General features: G+C 42.3%; 1 protein-coding gene across 4 annotated transcripts in view; it reads left to right on the top strand.

Moving 5' to 3' along the window:
• LOC139755847 (inactive ubiquitin carboxyl-terminal hydrolase MINDY-4B-like) overlaps window positions 1-20,169 on the top strand; it is a 104,571-nt gene that overhangs the window by 48,295 nt on the left and 36,107 nt on the right. For 2 of the 4 annotated variants that reach the window (XM_071674462.1, XM_071674459.1), the window contains exon 1: window positions 13,421-13,604. The exons of the other annotated variants lie outside the window; for them this stretch is intronic. The gene's annotated coding sequence lies outside the window, so the exon portion shown is untranslated. Of the gene's footprint in view, window positions 1-13,420; window positions 13,605-20,169 lie in introns of those variants that run through there. 4 annotated transcript variants of the gene reach the window in all.

Below are 20,169 nucleotides of genomic sequence, written 5' to 3'. Positions count from 1 at the left end.
AATACAGAATTTTGTCAGAGATTTCCTGCTCACGTGCACAGGATCGATAATCAGCCAGCAGGTGATGCAGTCGGTTTACCTGCAGGTCTTTGATTGCCACACATTTTTTTTTCTTTGACTCATCAAAAACACATTACGCGAAAATGGCCAAATAATTATCATCCGCTATAAATGATTTTTGAAAATTTTTACGACTGAAACTGTTTTAATTTTTGTTCAGGTATACTATCAAATTTTTAGAGGGACTTATGTTTATCAAATGCGTAAATGATAGAACTGGGAATGAATCCAAAACCGTAAGGTGTTTGACCGGAAATCCTGTATTATAAGTAGGCATTATAAGGTCAAAAGTAACTTCTACTGTAGTGAAGGAAGCGGTTCCATTGCCTTCACTATGGTAGTCGGTCTCTTCGGTAATTCATAAGACTCCTTATCCCTTATTCCTTCTTCACTTCATTGTGAACTTTGTTATTATTATGCTAGCCTCTACTCCTCACTGTGTCTTTCAAATGTGGCTCACCAGCTGCCCAAAACGTCTTTCTATTTTGCTAGTCATATTTTCAGTGAAGCGTGTAGCCATCGACCTGAGCTTGGAATTCCATTGAATCCCAGATGGGATGAGGCATGATGGGAGGGACATATCTTCAGTGTCTGAAAGAATAAGATCCACTTGGCATGATGGTAAGGTCATCTGGTACGGTTCCAGGTCTTCCAGCGGATGATATCCGGATACTCTGTTCACCCGGTTGGGTTCCAGTTCTTCCAGCAGGACCAATGGATAGTATCCGGATAATACGGTCATCCGGTAGGGTTGCGGCTCTTTCATTGGATCGTTTCCAGATATCAATGGACTGCTGGTCCTCCACCCAAAGCAAATTCGACTTCACAGCAGAGTGATTGCATCTGCAAAACTACCAGTAACTCTCGAATGGTGATATTTATGCTAATTGAAATCTTAGAGAGAGAGAGAGAGAGAGAGAGAGAGAGAGAGAGAGAGAGAGAGAGAGAGAGAGAGAGAGACTCTGTAGTACTCTATATGTCACAGTTTCTTGATAGGATATGTTACAGAATGAAGTATAATTGAGATAAAAATAGAGAGACAAGCATAAACTTGGAGTTGACAGTGTACACTCATTATCTTCCACAAGGAGGAACAACTAACAAGCAGCAATAAATATTACCTTTGTGTGTGTGTATATATATATATATATATATATATATATATATATATATATATATATATATATATATACTCCCTTTACATTTTCTATTTACATGTAGCATGTCTAATTTTGGCAATCAACTGAAAATAAAAATAGGAAAACATAGTAAAATGTCCCACTAGGTCCTGCTGCCTCCATCCATCACCTTCAGTGGGTCTGCGATGAAACACGAGACCTATTTGGCACGATTTCGGCTAACACGCTGACCTGTCAGGGAATCTGTCGCATGATGACCCAGCCGCAGTCAGCGATGGTTGAGGGCAGGCAGGACCCACCCGGGCTCTTGTGTGAAGGTCAGCGACGGAGGAGGTCGGGAGTTGGAGATCACTAGGGAGGAGGGACGGTGACAACAGGGGCGTATGTATGTGTATAACAAGATGCGGAGAGGGTGGCGCAACCGTCTCGATCACGCCCGTCCCCTGCCACAGTGGACAACTGTCGTACATACCTAACTACCCCAGTGGTCGTGCGCGACTGCCACAGTGGACAATAGCTGTCGTACATAACTAACTACCCCTGTGGTCATGCACGACGTGGTGGTCGTTCTTTTGTGTAGACGTGGAGGAAATGGTCGTCCTTCTCTTTTGTTCCGATGTCGAGGATTTCGTGGTGATCGTCCTGCCCAACGTATGCGTGTTTGCAGTCTTCCACGACCTATGATATTCTTACGCTCCCGTTCCCAGTGGTCAAATGGGACCTACAACACGAACACTCTCACTGTACCCGACCTTAACTTTAGCTGTCGTCAGGAAGCTAACGTTAGCTGTCATGACATAGGCTCAATCAGCTATCATGAATGTAAGGAGGTCTTATTATGATCCAAGGAAACATCGCTGTTAGGATAGATCTATTATTTCCCCTTCGATAGACATATATTTTTGTATGTATCTTTCATTACAGGGACACGTGTATGTACCACATGTCTGCATGTGTCTTTGTTTACACGAGTGAGGTGGCTGATTATGAGGGCCTGACTATCAACATTCTCAGACACATTCAGCTCATCATTATCACTAATAATAACTATCATTTTCACCGTCACCTCGACATTGATCACTGTATTGTTAGCCTTAATAACTGAGATATTCATAAGTATGATTAACATTCTTCTTCTTTCGTTTTACCAATTTTTTTTATTCTAATATCATCATTCCTTTAATTTACACATTTTCTTTACCCAAATTTTTCACAAATACGATTTCCATCAAGAATATAACCTTCGTCACTGTAATCCTCACAACACAGAGGTGTCATTACCAGCCAAATGAAAGCAAGTGTAAGTTTCATCGTCATGAACCAGATGTTACCTCGCGTGCGAGCCGACGCCATTTTCAAACTTTCATAAATAATGTTTACTTTAAGAATTACAGTCTATGTTTACCAGTCTTGGTTCCCGAGGAATGTAAGGTTAGGTTAGTAAATGCAATTCGGCTTTCATGTTGCCAACTCCTCTAACACTTGATTGTGTGTGTGTGTGTGTGTGTGTGTGTGTGTGTGCCTAACTATCTTTAATTACCCTCTGCACAAACGAGGATTGGTTCTACCGTGTGGGGAGGCAGTCGTGTGTTGCTGGCCACGACCCACAGTGAGGCAGCCACCAGTCCGGGTCACCTGGGGCGTTTATGATGCATTTACGAGCGTTGGGTCGGCCCTGAGCTGCGTGTGACCGGCAAGACGTCAAGCCATCAGGCAAATCTTGGGTCATTTGGGGCACTGCTGGCGGCCCACCGACACACAACAACCACAGATCTATAAACTTAGCGAGGAATCGAACCTGGACAAACATTATAACGCTGGAGAAAGAAAAAGGTAGACCACACGGTCCATTTTCAGTACTACTGTACTAGCGGACCTACATTTTTTACGCTTTTTATGAATATAGGACAGATAATTCCTAGAGAAAGTGAGCATTTGTTGGCTTAATGAATATCATCTAAGCATTTTTAAGAGTAAAACAGGAGGAGCCTTGATCACAAATATTTCACATAATACATAAGTATTCTGTGAAATCATCATTACCACCTCAGGGGGGTTTAGTCTTAATACACCCACGGGGCCAACGTCTGACACATCAGGTGATTACTGTAGCAACTCCAGGGAACGATACCCTTGACCAGTGAAGACTGAGTCTTGGAATGAAATGGTGAAAGACGGATTAGTTTTGAGGAGAGAGAAGTGATGGAGTTTGATCTCTCTCTCTCTCTCTCTCTCTCTCTCTCTCTCTCTCTCTCTCTCTCTCTCTCTCTCTCTCTCTCTTCTCTCATATTAGCCAAAGACTCTTATTTCCAGGATCTCCTGGGACTCCAAGGCTGCCCAGCTTCCACACACTGGCGTGTGTACGCATACACACGTAGAATAAAGACATCGTACACATGTGCAAGTTTTAAAAGACAGGGCAACACCAGTGTAACACTTTATTCATAAGACACACACACACACACACACACACACACACCGCAGGCAGCCACCAGTGCCCCTGGCCAGCACACGCTACAGTAACCTCTAGAACACCCGCTGCCTCCCCTGTGATGGTTGGGGTAGCCGGAAGCTGTCATTGGCGGCGACTGGAGGAGCCGGGCGTCTGCCCCCAGCACCGGCCTCACCCCCGCACACACACAACAACAAGCATACCAGACCATGGCAGTAATGACGGTGGGTATTGTACGATGGATGACATGATGTGGCCTCTGCCGCAAGGCCTTCTCTATCCAGCACACACACACACACACACACACACACACACGGTCATGAAATAAGCAAGAAGGACCGAAATTACATCAACTTACAAAGGGACGTTGGACAAACTCCAGGGTTGATCCGATACGCGTCTGATGACGTTCAACTCAACCAGATGCAAAGGAATGAAGCTGAGACGTAATGACAGAAGACCTCGATCTGACTATAATCTATCAGGCAACAACCTACATGAATGTGTGTGTTGAGAGTGACATGGGACTCGTCCTACCGCCGGAGAACTATGTCAGGAGAGTCTGTAAGGAGGAAGATTCTCTGTTGGATAATTTCGTAGTATCAGAAATCGATTACTCAAGTACTATGAATATGGCAATGTTTAGTAAACTATTTGCAGCTTTTAGTAGATCTAAATAGGTTTGGTTAACATAGTTGAATTAGCCAAGAGATCTATTCCATAGGGTCGAGACGAGTGCAACAAAGCTGATAGATGAAAATAAGAAAACTGAGTTGCAAGGTTGAGGTTAGGAGGGATAAATTTGCCCATCAAGGAAAAAAAAGAATAAGGGGAGACTTGATTACAACTCTAGATGTTTAAATCAAACTGTCATTGTCGACAGTGAACTATTTTCTGAAAGAAATGAAGAAAATACAACTGAAGGTCATAGCAATAAACTAACGAGGAGAAATATAGGAAAAAAGGACTTTTTTATCATGTGTATTGTGAATAAGAGGGAGAAGATAAGAAACTGTGAATGTAGAAAACATACAGAAGCCTGAAATGTTGTACGGCGGAGAAGAGAATCTATGAGACACGGCTGCGGGAGTGAAGGATATCCCTCCTTGTACTGTCAGTACTAGACAAACAGTTCCTTACAATCAGGTAATTACAAATTCCAATTACATTTTTGTCAGTCCATAAATGTATCACATACCCTATTTTTGGGATTATATAACCATGTTAATTAGTCTCAAAGAAATGACTCATGTTAAGGATTTTAACATCTGAGGGCAGGAGCCTCCCTGTCCACCTTCTGGCAGACTGTGGAGGTGAGTTAGGTGTGGGTGGGGAACTGTGGAAACCGACCTCAGTAGCGTCCCTTCCTCAGTCCCCGACACATTTATGGTCACTGTACCTCTACGTCAATATGTTCGTGTTGATACAGAATTATGCAACATCACACCTGTATGTAACAATGCGACAGGAAATAACCATGTGCTTACACAGACACACACACACACACACAATATAATGCATCATTTTCCGCTCCATATCCTCTGAAAGCATCTCAAAACACGACACACGACGGAAAACTTGAAAGCTCATTGTGAAAAGAACCTTTGTTATCCATCCTCGAGCTGGTATTTTAGATGTCAAGCTGTTGTCACGAAGCAAGAGTCAAATATTCTTTTATTCTCATCTCAAAGTGCATATATATATATATATATATATATATATATATATATATATATATATATATATATATACCATTAAACATGCCATGTTTTGGCAGTCATTACGTCTTTAGGATGAATTTTCTTAATGCAGAATGTAGGGTCATTAGGAATCTAGAAGTGTGTGTCTGCAGTAGTGTGGCCTGTGTGTATCAGTGATCTGTGATCATTATCCCAGCAAGTGATAAACAGAAAACCTTGGGAGGACATAAACCCTGGAACAGCTAATTGATGACCATATTGTTTCATATACATGTGGTACTTCATCATCAGACCTGTTCGTTTGATGGATTCATTTATGTTAAATGTATATGGTCATATGGGTCGATGATTTAGTTTGTCTTTTTTCATATATTTTCGCCATTTCCCGCTTCAGCGAGGTAGCGTCAAGAACAGATGACTGAGCCATAACCATATCCTCAAGAAGAGAAATCAAAGAAAATTCTTTCTCGTAAAAGTATTAATCTGTTGCAGATATTTACGTGGCTATGGTGATCGCTGTATCTCCCTGGATATGCCAGCCACACTTGGTGTTTCATTGTTCTCTTCAATATCTATTCCTGTTTCAAACTTTCAAGGAAAAGTTTCTTATATCACGTATATGAACTCAGGAAACAGATGAATTTTAGAATTCTCAATTTCATATTCATAAAAGTTTGATCTTTTTTATCTAAAAGGTTCGTGTCTATATGTTTCCACAATAATGTTTCTTATTCTTTGAGTTACGTTTAATCTTTACGTATATAATTTTAGTGAGTTGTTGTTGCGTGCGATCTGTACACCTTCCTGCTCACGTGCGTGCATCCCACCTTTCTTGCGCCATGTGTATATTATTATTTTTTTCGTGACATCTATTCCCCTGCAGACCTGGTCCCCTTCTCACCTGAGGGGCAGTGTTCGCAAGACATAGCCAAATGTGTGAACTGAGACTCATGCGTGAGGAGAGAGAGAGAGAGAGAGAGAGAGAGAGAGAGAGAGAGAGAGAGAGAGAGAGGCAGGAACTGGTAAGGAAGCGGGTTATGAGGAATAGATAACAAATGAAGTGAGTGGCTAAAAGTGAGTGGCTAGGTGTGAGGTGTGAGTGACAGTGAGTGAAGAATGAGTGGTTAGGAGTGATGAATATGTTGTCAGGGGTGGGGAGTGAATGGGGACTTGGCAGAGGGACCGTGGGTCGATTAGAAGACAAGGGCACCAACGTGAGGAGAAAGAGGAAGTTCATGAGGTGAGGTAAGACAGCGTGAGGACAATGAGTTGAGGAATCGCTCGTACGTGTAAAACTTGAGGGGGAGAGAGAGAGCAAAAAAGTGAGGTTCGTGGCTGGGAGACGGAATGTGAGGGGGAGAAGAAGGGAACGCAGGGTAGTGAGAGGAGGAGGAGGAAGAGAAGGGGAAGAGGAACAGAAGGATACATGGACGAAGCATTTCGGTGAGGGTGTGGGTGAAGGACACACGACAGAGGGTAGGCGGAGGCAAGCACAGAGCGCACAGTGGGTACAAGGCATCGATAAAGGAGGGGAACAGGTGGGCTTAAGTGAGTCCATGGTGCCTTGGGGGTTCTCGTCCCAGATGCAGATTGGATCAGCGTTAATGTAACAGCAAGTAATGCAACGCAGGATGTGTACATAGAGAGAATCAGAGAGCATTTAGATACAAGACTGATGATACGCCATTGATACTGACGTTGATAATAAAAAGACGCTAACTTTTACCACAGATAAGACGTACAATGTTGAGAATGTACTGGCACTAGTAGAGGAAGTTTTATGTATATTGCATACAATGTGTAGAACATCCAGTAACAGGATGAAAAAAGGAGGCGATGATGTGGCTTAACCTGATGTAGGATGTGATTCACTTGGTGTCCTGTTGTGGCTCCACCTGCTGTGGGATCTGATCCAATTTGTGCCAAGGTGTGGCCTTACCTGCTGTAGGATTTAATCCACTTGGTGTCCTGTTGTGTCTCCACCTGATGTAGGATCTGACGACGTAATTTGCCCGTGTGGGGCGTTGCGTGCTTCCCTGGTATGTCTTGGTCTCCTCACAAGAGGTTTGCTCTTATTAAGATGAACTTTTTGACAAAAATAAAAGGCGGGAACTGGCTCCTTGAGACAGAAAGTTGACGCTGAATTGATGCTTCGCGTGAGGTGTTTTATGACAAGAATAGGAGCGGGTTAATATCTAACTTTAGAGGCTGTATGACAATAACAGCAGAGCAGAACTGGCCACTCATAGCTAAAGACTGACACTAAGCTCATGATGGATTTAAACCTGTGAAAGATTCGGTCTAGCCAAGCAACTGATGTAAATATACACATTGACAGAAGAACATACGCTCAAAATTCAAACAAGTGAACAGGAATCATTAAGATTAAGAACAAAGATGTACGCATACGAAACTACACGTGGAAATAAATGAGAATGAAAGTACTACAAAAAACTTAAATAAGAAACGTTAGTGAAAACCATCACACACACACACACACACGTACATATATATACACAAAGGTAAACAGGTAATAATTATTCGAAATTTCTTTATCTTTATCACTTAGTATAACCGCCTCTCATGCAATCATTATCATCTAAATTCCTTTGCCACCTCTGTCTGACGTCCAGCTTTAAGTGTCAGCTAATCATCAGGATCACCACTGCTCGAGGAACTGTTGTGTCTGCAGGGTTGTTAACCCAAATAACTCAACGGACTCGTTCTTACCCAGGTAACAACACGTCTTGGAAATTATGATCATTGATGTTAATAACCTCATGTGAACCGTGCCAGAAGGAGCTATCTATATTTACTGAGTAGAACTTAAGGTTATATGTTCACTTTAGTATATGAGGAAGATTGCACATACGAATGAGGAGGGTATTACTTCCGCGGAGGATATGTACTGTACACTTACGAATGGGTACGTATTACACGCACGATTGATGTAAATATCATACGTAGGTATGGGCACGTATCACACGTTCTAATGAGGCAGGTAACGCACGGAGTTGAAATATCACGGATCTGTTGTACGAAATCGTGCGTGACGGAACCTAGTTGGTTGAAATTCACAGAAATCTTTGAAAACATATCATTTACTCAATTTATATCACTACACTAACTCCTTCCCTCTGTTACCTGTGAGAGGGATATGATTATAGCTAGAATTATATCATTTACTCCTACTTTTGCTTTTGAATTCTAGCTCGTGCTATTTGCATATTTAGAATGACAGACACAGGTAAGTGGATTCCCTACTGCTCATTTGATGTAGAATTCGTGGTACACAGGTTCGAACTATTCATCCCATGCATAAACACTCGTTTATATATATATATATATATATATATATATATATATATATATATATATATATATATATATATATATATAAACATATCTATATACGTTGATAGATTATGGATCATTAGGCAAAAGAAATCATGTTATTTCTTCCATATAATTTTTTTTGTAAAACTGATGTGTATGATCAAAGGTTTTCTGAACAGAAATGATGTGACATGTGACAGTCTGTCACAGAGATGATGTGACATGTGACAGTCTGCTTCTCGCTGGAGAGTTAGCCCCAGGAAACAAGTTACACAGGACAAGAAATTGTTGTTAGTAAAGCTGTTAGATAACATGTAATTTTGTTTTTAGTTGAGGACAAATATTGCATCTCTTGGAAAATTAGATTTGAACATGAAACACTTGGCCTGATATCCCCACCCCCTCCCCAAACCCCCACACATATAAACTTTTTTATGCTAATTAGTTTGTTTCACGATATTGTGTATGTGTGTGTGTGTGTGTGTGTGTGTGTGTGTGTGTGTGTGTGTGTGTGTGTGTGTGTGTGTGTGCACTTTTTTTTGCCTATCCTTGCTTACTAAATCATTTTCCCCCGCCAAGTTAAGCTAAACTTACCGAGTCTACACCAGTGTTGTTGGTGCATCCATCACACGTGGCTTAAAAAAGATCTAAATTGATGACAAGGTTCAAAGTTCAAAGGTCAAGGTCAAAGACATGAGCTTGACTCATGGATTCATGCTGTCTGCATGTTATATTAAGATTGTAAACAATCTTTCTTTGTTCATCCTTCATGAAGAATGGGCAAATTAAACCTACTCTAAGGAATTCAGCTTTCTTACCTCAAGTACCATCTTTCTTGCTCTTCCTCTGACCTTATCTATTAGGTCTCTACTTCTGTAAGTATAGTAACCAAAGATGAGATACATCATCTAATTTCGATCTAAGTTGTAAATAGCTTATTGAATAGTGAGTTTTCCATATACTTTAACAGACTTTTTGATATCAAGTAGCAGTTACTTTGCTTTCTTAAGATTTATTCTATGGTTTCCTGGCAATGTGATTATTATAGTGTCGATCCCGTAGTCTCATTCACAATAGATTCTAGTAGTTTACGTCTTTTAGGTTATACTCACATTATGACCCTCTTCCAATGTGCTTCATCCTCAATATGTGCATTTGTTTGGGGTGAATTTCAATCAAATTGATATATCTGACGAAGTGTCAAGTTTGTCTAAATTCCTTTATGATATGATGAAATTCTGGTCTTTCCATATTTTTTCTCATAGCCGAAGCATCATCTGCAAACATACCCAGGTACAACTCCAGATTCTCTGGTAAGTCATTAACCTAAATGAAGAAATGATAAAGGCCCTACGACAAAGCCCAGCGGTACACCAAAGCACAGATAAAAGTCTCTCTCTGACGTGCGTCATCTGTTCTCTTCCATTCAGATGATTTTCTATCCATCGAACGAGTCTTTCCCTTATTCCTTCCAGAATATCTGAGTTCCCTTTTCAGCTTCTCTTGTGTGAAAATGTCAAATGCCTTCTGGCAGTCTAAGAACACAAATGCCAACCACCCATCTCTTTCATCTAAACGAAAATTCAGTCTTTCATAGATACTTCACAGTACCCATGATCGGTCTCCTCTGAACCCCATTCTTCTCATTCGAGATCCTACGTGACCTTCGCCACACAGTACACCAGCTGCTCTGTACAAGAGATGGTCACACGCGAACACATGTGTCCGGGAAGCAGCAGCTGGTAGACGTAAATATTTCTTTAGGTTGAAGGCTGGAGCCTCAGAAGTAGGTCTCTACTGAGGCCATGACTCTACGTATCACATAAGAGGGACAAAGAGGCAGAGAAGAAGGGAGAGAAAAGGAAAGAGTAATCTCAGAATTCAGGAAGTTATGGAAAACTTGCCTTTTATAATAACGAGTCATGTTGTCGGTGTTAAGAAAAACATGTGAGAATGGAAGACATTTAATGTTTTAGTGTTGTCCAGCTCTAGGCTCGAGGATTTTTGTGAATATCATTAGGTTTCTTTTTTTATGATGCCTCGTTTTGTGCTGCAAATTGTTTGAAAATAAACGTATTAATAACGAAAAGAAAGATGTAAACCTGCCATGCAGCCCATTTGTTTCGCATGAGAAAATTAATGCATGAGAAGATCAGATGAATCATATATTTTCCCAGACCTGAACATGGTTTTGCATGTGTCGGACGAGAGAAGTTTTTTAATGAACTTTAACTTGCATGACGTAACTCTGGTCGCAGGAGTGTGCAGGCGACGCCATCTCTGAGTGAGTATTAGAATGAATTTTCCATTGGCATTTGTAGTTAGAATTGTTAGATGTTAACAAAACACTAACTCATTCTGAAGGAAACTAGATAAAGTAGATTAGTTTACGCAATGTTAGGTTAGGTATAATTACGCAATGTTACGTTATGTTAGGTTAGATTACGTAATGTTAGGTTACGTCGGCCTGCACAATGTCAGGTTAGGTTAATTAAGGTTGGTTACGGTCTGCCATACGTACCCTCAGAGATGGATGTATTTATCCCCACATCATCCCTAGACTTCAAGGTTCACTCCACTTACTCCGCCTTGATTCAGAACTGTAGGCTGGAGGGAAACGTGAACTAACTGTATCTCCCACTCCCCATCCCCCCTTGTAATAAGTTCCTCATTTCAACCTCAGAATATATTATCGTCACGAGGCTTATACTTATTTTTTAGGGATGTTTGAGGAACAAGAATAATTTGACGGAACATAATACTTACCTCGCATCCATCATAAAGTTTTATTGTTTACGACAACGTTTACTAAACAGTTCAGTATCGTAAAATCTGATGATAAGTTTTGTTTATACTTGCAACCTGATATACACAACATACAGCAATACATGTCAAGCAGTCTGGCTTCTTAGTATTTCTGTGGAGCACAGTTGTTAAGATAACAATAAATACACTCCTGTTTCCCCACTTCTTAATAAGATTTATTACTGTAATCATCACAATATTTCACTTTGCTTTTCTTTTTTTTTTACTCGTCTTATTATTTGTATGACAGCATTTTCTTCCCATCGACTTATTGCACCACTAGCGCTCTCTCTCTCTCTCTCTCTCTCTCTCTCTCTCTCTCTCTCTCTCTCTCTCTCTCTCTCTCTCTCTCTCTCTCTCTCTCTCTTCCCGGCTCTGACCGCTGGTTTGTAAGTAAACTTAACACACTTATTTCTTGAGGGATAGTTTGAGCTCGCGTCCAAGATTCCATGATTATAATCCAGTGATTTTCTGGGTCAGTTGAGGTCATGTGTGCCGGTCGTCGCAGTGATTAATTTCTGGAGTAGTTCCAACTTCCTCTCTTGCAGGGATGGCAAGCGTGCTCCCCTCCAAGTCGTCCCGCACTCAGCTCTTGCAGAGGTGGCAAACTTGCTCCCCTACAAGTTCTCCCGACCTCCTCTCTTGGAGGAAAAGGAGCTATTTTCTCCCCCAATTTGTTCCGCTCGCCACCTTTGGAGGGATAACAGACACGCTCTCCTATATGATTTACGTGTTTTTGTAGGCGAATTTTGCAGCAAAAATCTAAACACGTAAACCAGTAGAAAAGTGTTTAAATTCTTGGAACTCACTGTCTTGTTTGGTAAATGTACAGCCTCATGATGAAGCCACACTCACAGTAGACTGATTGGTGGTGAAAATGCATTATTAGATACTTGACTGGCGGGTTTCAGGGACTGACTGTCAGTTTGACTGACGAGAGAGAGAACAGAAGATCTCGGTCACATCAACCCTTTGAGGGACAGTGGGGGAATAAGACTTGTACTGATCCTTGTTGAGCCTTATACTGACTCTGTTGAACCTCGTATCGCTCCTGGTAAAGCCTCAAACTGATTCTTCTTGAGCACTACATCGATTCTTGCTACACTTCCTACTGATCCTTGTTGAGCTGCATACTGATCCTTCCTCAGCCTCACACTGATCCACGTAACGCTTCATGCTGATCCCCGCTGGTCTGAGTCGTAGCCAGCTCTTATCGCCATTTTCAAAGTTAACCTCTCGAGCATAATGATAAATAACAACAACCATTCCATGTGTTACGAGGACCGACGACGAACGCACAGGCGACGCAAATGAAGAGGATAATCACGACCTCAGAACAGAACGTTTTCTTGTTCACTCCCCAGCGAGTCACGTGGTCGCTTCTGTAAAGCGAGTCACGTGGTCACTTCTCTGAGGCGAGTCACGTGGTCACTTCTTTCAACTCTCTCAAAGACATTCGTACCCAGTTCTCACCAAGCAGTGACCGCAGTGGGCGAGGAAGAGACCATTTTTGATGTGTGAGTGTGGGTGCTGGAGGGAGGCGAGGTGACCCCACCTCACGCCAGCCTTGCCAACACGAACAAAGGGATTACCAAGATTAACGGATCCACGTGGTCGCGTTTTTATAACAGGCAGAACGCGATCTACACGTTCGATTGAGTGGAGAGGGTTCCTACCTCGTCCTATTGATTTCCAGATGGGTAGTCATGAACTAGAGTACTGGACTGGTTTTCCTCTCCATATCTGGAGTGTGGTAGATCGTTTGTCAAGTTTTCTAATACCTATGCAAATATCCTGATGTGTGGACATTGGGCAATACGTCGCCTGGTCACAGAAAACGCGAGAAAACACAGAAAACGGTGGTGTCTGGTTTGCCAGCCCTAGCGGCTGGAGGAGGAACTGAAGACGGTGGCGGGCGGGTTGGTAGGTCGGCAGTGTGCGGGCGGGAAGGGTCACAGCAGCAGGAGCGGCGGTCACCAACCACACCACACGGGACTACCTACCATCCTCACCGTAACGAGCGGCAGTACAGCCAGTTGTTCGTGTTGAGCCAGTGTGTCCAGCCAGCCATGGGCTGAGTGTGAAGCTAGTGTGGCTCATGCTCCTACCACGGTAACACAAATACTGCTTCCTGTTGTCAATTCACGCTCATGATTCACGCTCATGACTCAAGCGAGAGAGTAATAATGATTGTTTGTGATGGATGACCATACGTTGACCATAGACCAGTTTTGTGCCATTCAGCGTCAGGTGACGCTCGTGGTAAAATATCAGTTATGTTTGAACGACGATGTTGTGATATTCGTTATCATAATGATGTGATATCAGGTGCCAGTGTGTTCTGATTAGACTATATCATGGCAGATACCGTGTTATTGTAGCAATGTACCTCGTTGCGATGATAACAACATATTCACAATGACCACGTTATCATAGCGATGGAGTGGCTGAGTCCATGTTATCATAACGATATATAGCGACGTATTGATATCATAGCGATATATTGACAGTTGCCACGTTATCATAGCAATATATTGGCAGATAACACGTTACTACGGAGACATATGAACAGTTACTTGTTACAACTATGTATTGGCAGTTACCAGGTTATCATAACTATGCATTGGCAGTTACCAAGTTATTGCAACTATAATGAGCCTTTATAACGATGTCATTGGTGATTATCACTGTGGTATAATGACATGTATATGTAGTTGCCAACTGTGTATATATCTTAACGGTATATTGGGTTATACTAACAACATATTGGTACTTACCATAAGAATGTGATGACGTATTAACAGGTAAAGTGCAGCAGTGGCGTTGTGACTTGTGGTACTATGGTATAAGGGTGATGTACCTGCAGGTGTTATGTTGTTAAGGGTGATGTACTAGAGGGTACTACATGGTTAGGGCGATGTACTAGTAAGTACTAAGTTGTTAGGATGCTGTGCCGGCACGTGACCTGCTGATAGGTGGTGAAAGGAAAGGTACTAGTTTGTTAAGGTGTACTGGCAGATACCACGGTGTTTGGGCGATGAACTGGCAGATACCACGGTGTTTGGGCGATGAACTGGCAGGTGTCCACGTTGTTAGAGTGACGTATTTGCAGGAATGATGTTGTTAGAGTGATATCCCGCCTGGCATCACCTTCTTATATCGGTGTATTGGCAGCATCTCTTATCTTTACGAATTATTGGTAGAAACTCGTTCATATAGTGATGCAATTTTAGATGTACCTTTCTTTTGGCGATGGATTTCTAAATATTTATTTTCTTTTGCGATATGTTAGTGGATAACCCGTTACAACGACGATTCTTGTGTCAAAACAAGATAGATTCCATCAATCAGCTCTTCAGCAGGATGTTATACTGACGGTCGTCAAGTTAAAGTGTCTGTGTGCTTGAGTGTAACGCTTCGTTATAACAATATAGCAGTACATGGCAGGGGATCGTACCAGTGTCTTAACTAACAACATTGCTCTCGGATATTTCATGATGTTTAGTCACAACGTTACAATACGTAACTGTTTACAAGTAACGTTCCAGCGTTACTGTGGTGCTATGTGCTGCTAATTGTAGTGTTACTGTGTGTAATACGATAGTAACTATCATATAACGGTACTTATACCACTTGTAAATGGGTGTCCTCCTGATCGAAGTATTCTTCATGACGATACGTCATACTTTTTGCTACAGTTCGAGGCATTACTCGAACGATACAGCAAAGATATATTTCTACTAAGATTCGAAGCATTACTTTTTCACTAGTGCTCGAGAGGCGTTTTTCGAAATACAGAATTTTTACTGCAGTTCAAAGCAGCCATGGCAAAGATGCATAACAGTATTAACCACTCTTTAAAACAGTTTACGAAACAATATATCAAGTTTTTTTTCCGATACGCTGTGTCTCATACATGTGTTTGAAAATTAAATGAATAAGACTTGCCATGAGAGAAAGGGAACTGGATTATGGGTATGTTCCTCCACTTATCTCTCTTGGGACTTTACTCAATTTGTGCCAGTCTGAAGATATGACGGATGACTCCTCAATGACCATTGGTGAATGGTTGAGTTAACCATCACAGTCAACCCAACTGATGAAGAGGCAACTGAAGTTGCATGTCTAGAGGTCTTTTTCATGCTTGCAAATCTTCTCCATGCTTGCAAATCTTCACCATGCTTGCAAATCTTCTCTATGATCGCGAATCTTCTTCAACACAGTTTTTATTTTCGCCCTTCCTCACTCGCATAATGTGAAAATAACACGATGGTGTTCCTGGCGAGCCTCAACTAAACCTGACTGTCTGTGTGTAAGGATCTAAGCATGTTATTCACGGCCCGATGGCCAACAGAAGGCTCCCAACTGCAGTTACTTAGATTTAAAGATCTGGAGAGTTGACGAGTGGAGTGAGTTGCGTCTTGTGATGACTTACCGCAGTACACACAACACTACTGTCTTAGCGCTAAGGTAATGGTGCTTTCGACTAAGACCGCATCAGGCGAACAAATACTCTGTCATACCAAAACTTTTTCATTAATGCAAAATGACGTAACTCCTTTCCTTTGGTTTCGCATCGATGACTGGAAAACATGTGACTATGAAAATTGAGGACGATTCGCTTTTTATATTCTGCTTACAGTTTACCTAACTTCTGGTGGCAACTGGATCTGGAAATTTAAGTTTTTCGTGCAAATTAGGCAATACAGGGAGTCCTCGGCGGTCAGGAGGAAGTAACTTAATGCACAGATAACCCAGATATGAAACACACACACACACGCACACCTGACCCTCACACGCAAATTCACCCACACATAGATGCAGCGCACGCACGCACGCATATAAAGTCACTCATACACCCACACACGCACACAAACACACACACACACACACGCACACAAACACACACACACACACACACACACACACACACACACACACACACACACACGCACACAAACACACACACGCACACACACACACTAACATTCATAATGATATCTTCAGAGGTATACAAATGCACTAGCAAACAAGTAGTATATCGGAACTTAAGACCACAACCGAAAACATTCACTAGAATATCCTACTCGTCTCCCATAGTCATGAACAGACTCATCCTGGTCATTACAAAAGGAAGTCTTTTAAGTATCGAAATCTACATCCTCCGGCAAAGTCATTCCATACTGAAATAAAGATGAAGAGCTTGGGTTTATGTGACTCGCTATAATCTTTTTCGTTCGTTTCAGTTGCATTTGCTATATTTTTCTTACATTCAGACTGATATGTGTGGATTTTAGGGTAAATAAGTGTGTGGTAGACAGTGAGTTTCAGTAACTTCTAATAACAAATATCAGTCAGGTTTGATGTTTGTTTCTGAGGGAACCCCTGCCATGAGGGCAGTCAGTGAGGTGTGTCAGTGTTAGCGCTTAGCCTTACACTCGACTCTTACGGTCAAAAGCCATACTCTTACGTCTCAAGCTTTTCTTATCGTGTTCAAGGGTCGTGCTATCGTGCCCAAGTGTCATAACGTCGTGCTCAAGGATCACAGCCTCGTACATAAGGCTTATGACGTCGTGCCCAAAGGATTGACCGCATTTGGTGGTGGCGGTGGCGGTGGTGGTGGGAATTCTTGCCACAGCAGAAGTAGGGGAACTGGGCTGGGATTAGTGACTAGCGGGAACCACACTTCTCTAGCCATTCTCGTGACGTTGGAGCTATATGTCACCAGTCTGTCTGGTGACGTCACTAGGGCCACAAGTCTCCAGCCTGTCTAGGGACGTCACGGGAAAGACACGTCTTCAGTCCATCTGGTAACGTCATAGGAGGAATCATATCTGTCTTTGACTTCACGAGAGCCACACGTCTCTTGCTGGTGGCGTCACAGGAGCACACATTACCACTTTACTTGATCTGTGATGTGACAAATGACACTCATTCACAACACCAAAGATATCAACACAAAGGCCGTTAACAAATTTAATGCCCTCGAACTCACTGATACCAAATCTGGACAAGAAAAGGAATTCTTCAATATCTTTTACTATCATTTCATCCTCTCTACCTTAAACTATGCTTCACCGGTTCAGTTATTTACCCCTTCAAAAGCAAACATACAAAACTGTAAAGAACCTAAACCACAACATTCAGAACACTCACCGGCTGGCCAGCAACCACACCCACATGAATACTCCCAGTGTCATCCCACTTCAGTCTGCTGGGCGGTCAATTTTCTACAATCCCGTCAGACCCTTCCCATCCAAAATATTTCATAACCAACCAATAACCTCTAAGTAGAAATGAATAGGAATCTTACCTCTGCCTAACATCTCAATAACCTGGACCAGCAGATTCCCCAGCCTCAAGAATACACAAAGCTGGCAAAACATATGAACACTAAAATGACCCATAAAAGCACTAAACAACCAACCTTCCATCCTAATCTTCAGCAGTCTTAAATGCCCTTCCATCAGACATACACTAATCTGAAAGTTACTCTTTCGTGTCTACGCTCTGGACACGAGCCGCCTCTCCGGCACTTCATAAGACTCCTCATGCCCACAACCAACTTGAAGATATGGAAACCTTACTTCTCACTTGTCCCGCTCTCACTTCATACAGCTAAACACACAAGATTACACTTTTTTGTCTGTGGCCCCCGTTGGTGGACGTGGCTGGCTTCTTGGGCGCTGCTGGAGTGCCTTAGAAGGGGTTCCTGAGGCAGAAAGGTGATCACACGAAAAAGCGTAAAAGAAGGCAATGTATACAAATTAAGATCAGTTATTATAGAAATATGAAAAGTTGTTTAAGGTTCAGTTATGCACTATATGTATCTTGTAATAGTAATGAATAGTAATATCATCCCAAATGAAAGAACAGATCGTTCTGGTGAAAGGTTGGTGAATTGATTTAATGTGTTAGGGAGCACTAGAACACAACGATAGTAATTCTTATTCCAGAACTGCAGCCTTCAAGAGGATCTTTATGTACGAAATCTGAGTTTTGCGTTGAAATATGTCGCCATATGGGACAATTGGATGTAGTTCGAGTAAATTTGTCGTTTTTTTTGCAGTATTTCCTCCAGCAAGATGTTGTTCATGGCTGCAATGATAGGTAAACGTGACCCAAGCTACAGGCTGTGGCATTCTCTGACTGGGCATGTAACTCGTACCATATGACCTGACTTACCTAAGGTTTCAGGTCAGGAGTGTGGAAAGGTCTCCATGGTCAGGGTAAATTACCGTGTTGGCTTTGACCACCTTCTGGCTCTAGGCTAACCCATCACGACGTGCTGACAACTCACACCGAAGGAAGTAGATGCAATTTTCGTAATTCATGTTGAGAAAAAACTCCCCCACACGCCACAAAGGATTCCCTTTCTCGGCAGCCGCAGCGCAAACATACACATTAAGCTCACTAAAAACATGAATTATCAAACATCTTTGCATGTACACTTAACATGTACACAACTGTCTGTGGTGTGGCGGTTAGCGTCCCTGACTATGACGCATTCACGGGCCGCCCAGGGCCGAACACGTAAGTTCCACTCTTAGTTGTGGTAGTCAGTCCACAGTCAATCCAACTGTTCGTATATATATATATATATATATATATATATATATATATATATATATATATATATATATATATATATATCGCCAATAAGATGGCCTGGATTAGGAGCTCACTGACCTTGCCGTCTCAGCTAAAAGGAAGCATAAGATACATTTCTCATATGGATCATAGATGATTATATTACGTATGATTCATAAGTAACCACATGAAATGAAGATGTAATTATGCAAGGTTTGAATTACTGGCACGTGGATGGCGTGGTCTGGGCCACAGGACCACCCATGACAGCATCAGCAAACCCCATTCCTCCCATATCCCCATAACAGTAGCAATTGTCCCCCTCCCCATAGGTCCCAATGAGAGCAGCAGTGGTCCCCTTCTCTCTCTACCCTGTCACCCCTCCATCACGGGCCAGCAAGACTGAGCCTCACTGTCGTGTCTGCTGTTACATAAGATCAGGATGGTTGACTGACGCTTCTAATGGCGCGAGCTGGGTGACCGCCAGCGGTGACGACCGTCACACGAACTGTCCTACAGCAGCGACCCGTCACGCAGCGCTGTGAAAAACGCTCACAAATCCAGTGGAATATTCAAACAGCAGAGATCAACCCCCCTTCAAATTACAAGGCCTGCAGGATGCCAGCTCTCCGTGGCGTCTGTCAACTCTCACTCAATTCCTTGGTCGTTACTTAAACTCCTACGCTTCTACCAGTGGATTCCACGGCCCTCCGTCATACTGCTCCTCCTCTGGACTATAGACACTTCTCTGACATAAATCGTTTAATTCTTCTTGTTTGCCGAGGGTAAAATGTAAACAGAATCAATTTCCAATGGAAACTGAGTCTGTCTAACTTGTGGACGACACATTGATAACACCCTGTGTCTCCAGGACCAGGACTGGCGTGAGGACAGTGGATCTCCACGTGCATGTAGCGTGTCTGGGGCACCGGGAATGCATAAGGTTTTTACCTTATGAATAATTTCTCAGTCACAGAACCATGGGAAATGGCTTGGGTTGCCGAGGATGATATGGCATGGATTACTGAGGTAGAAATCTTGTTATGTTTGTATACGTCAATGTTCGTGTGAAATTACCCATTTGTTG

Source organism: Panulirus ornatus, chromosome 20, assembly GCF_036320965.1.
Source record: "Panulirus ornatus isolate Po-2019 chromosome 20, ASM3632096v1, whole genome shotgun sequence".
NCBI lineage: Eukaryota > Metazoa > Arthropoda > Malacostraca > Decapoda > Palinuridae > Panulirus > Panulirus ornatus.
The sequence above is the reverse complement of the archived record's forward strand: the minus strand, read 5'-3'. Positions and strand labels throughout refer to the sequence as shown.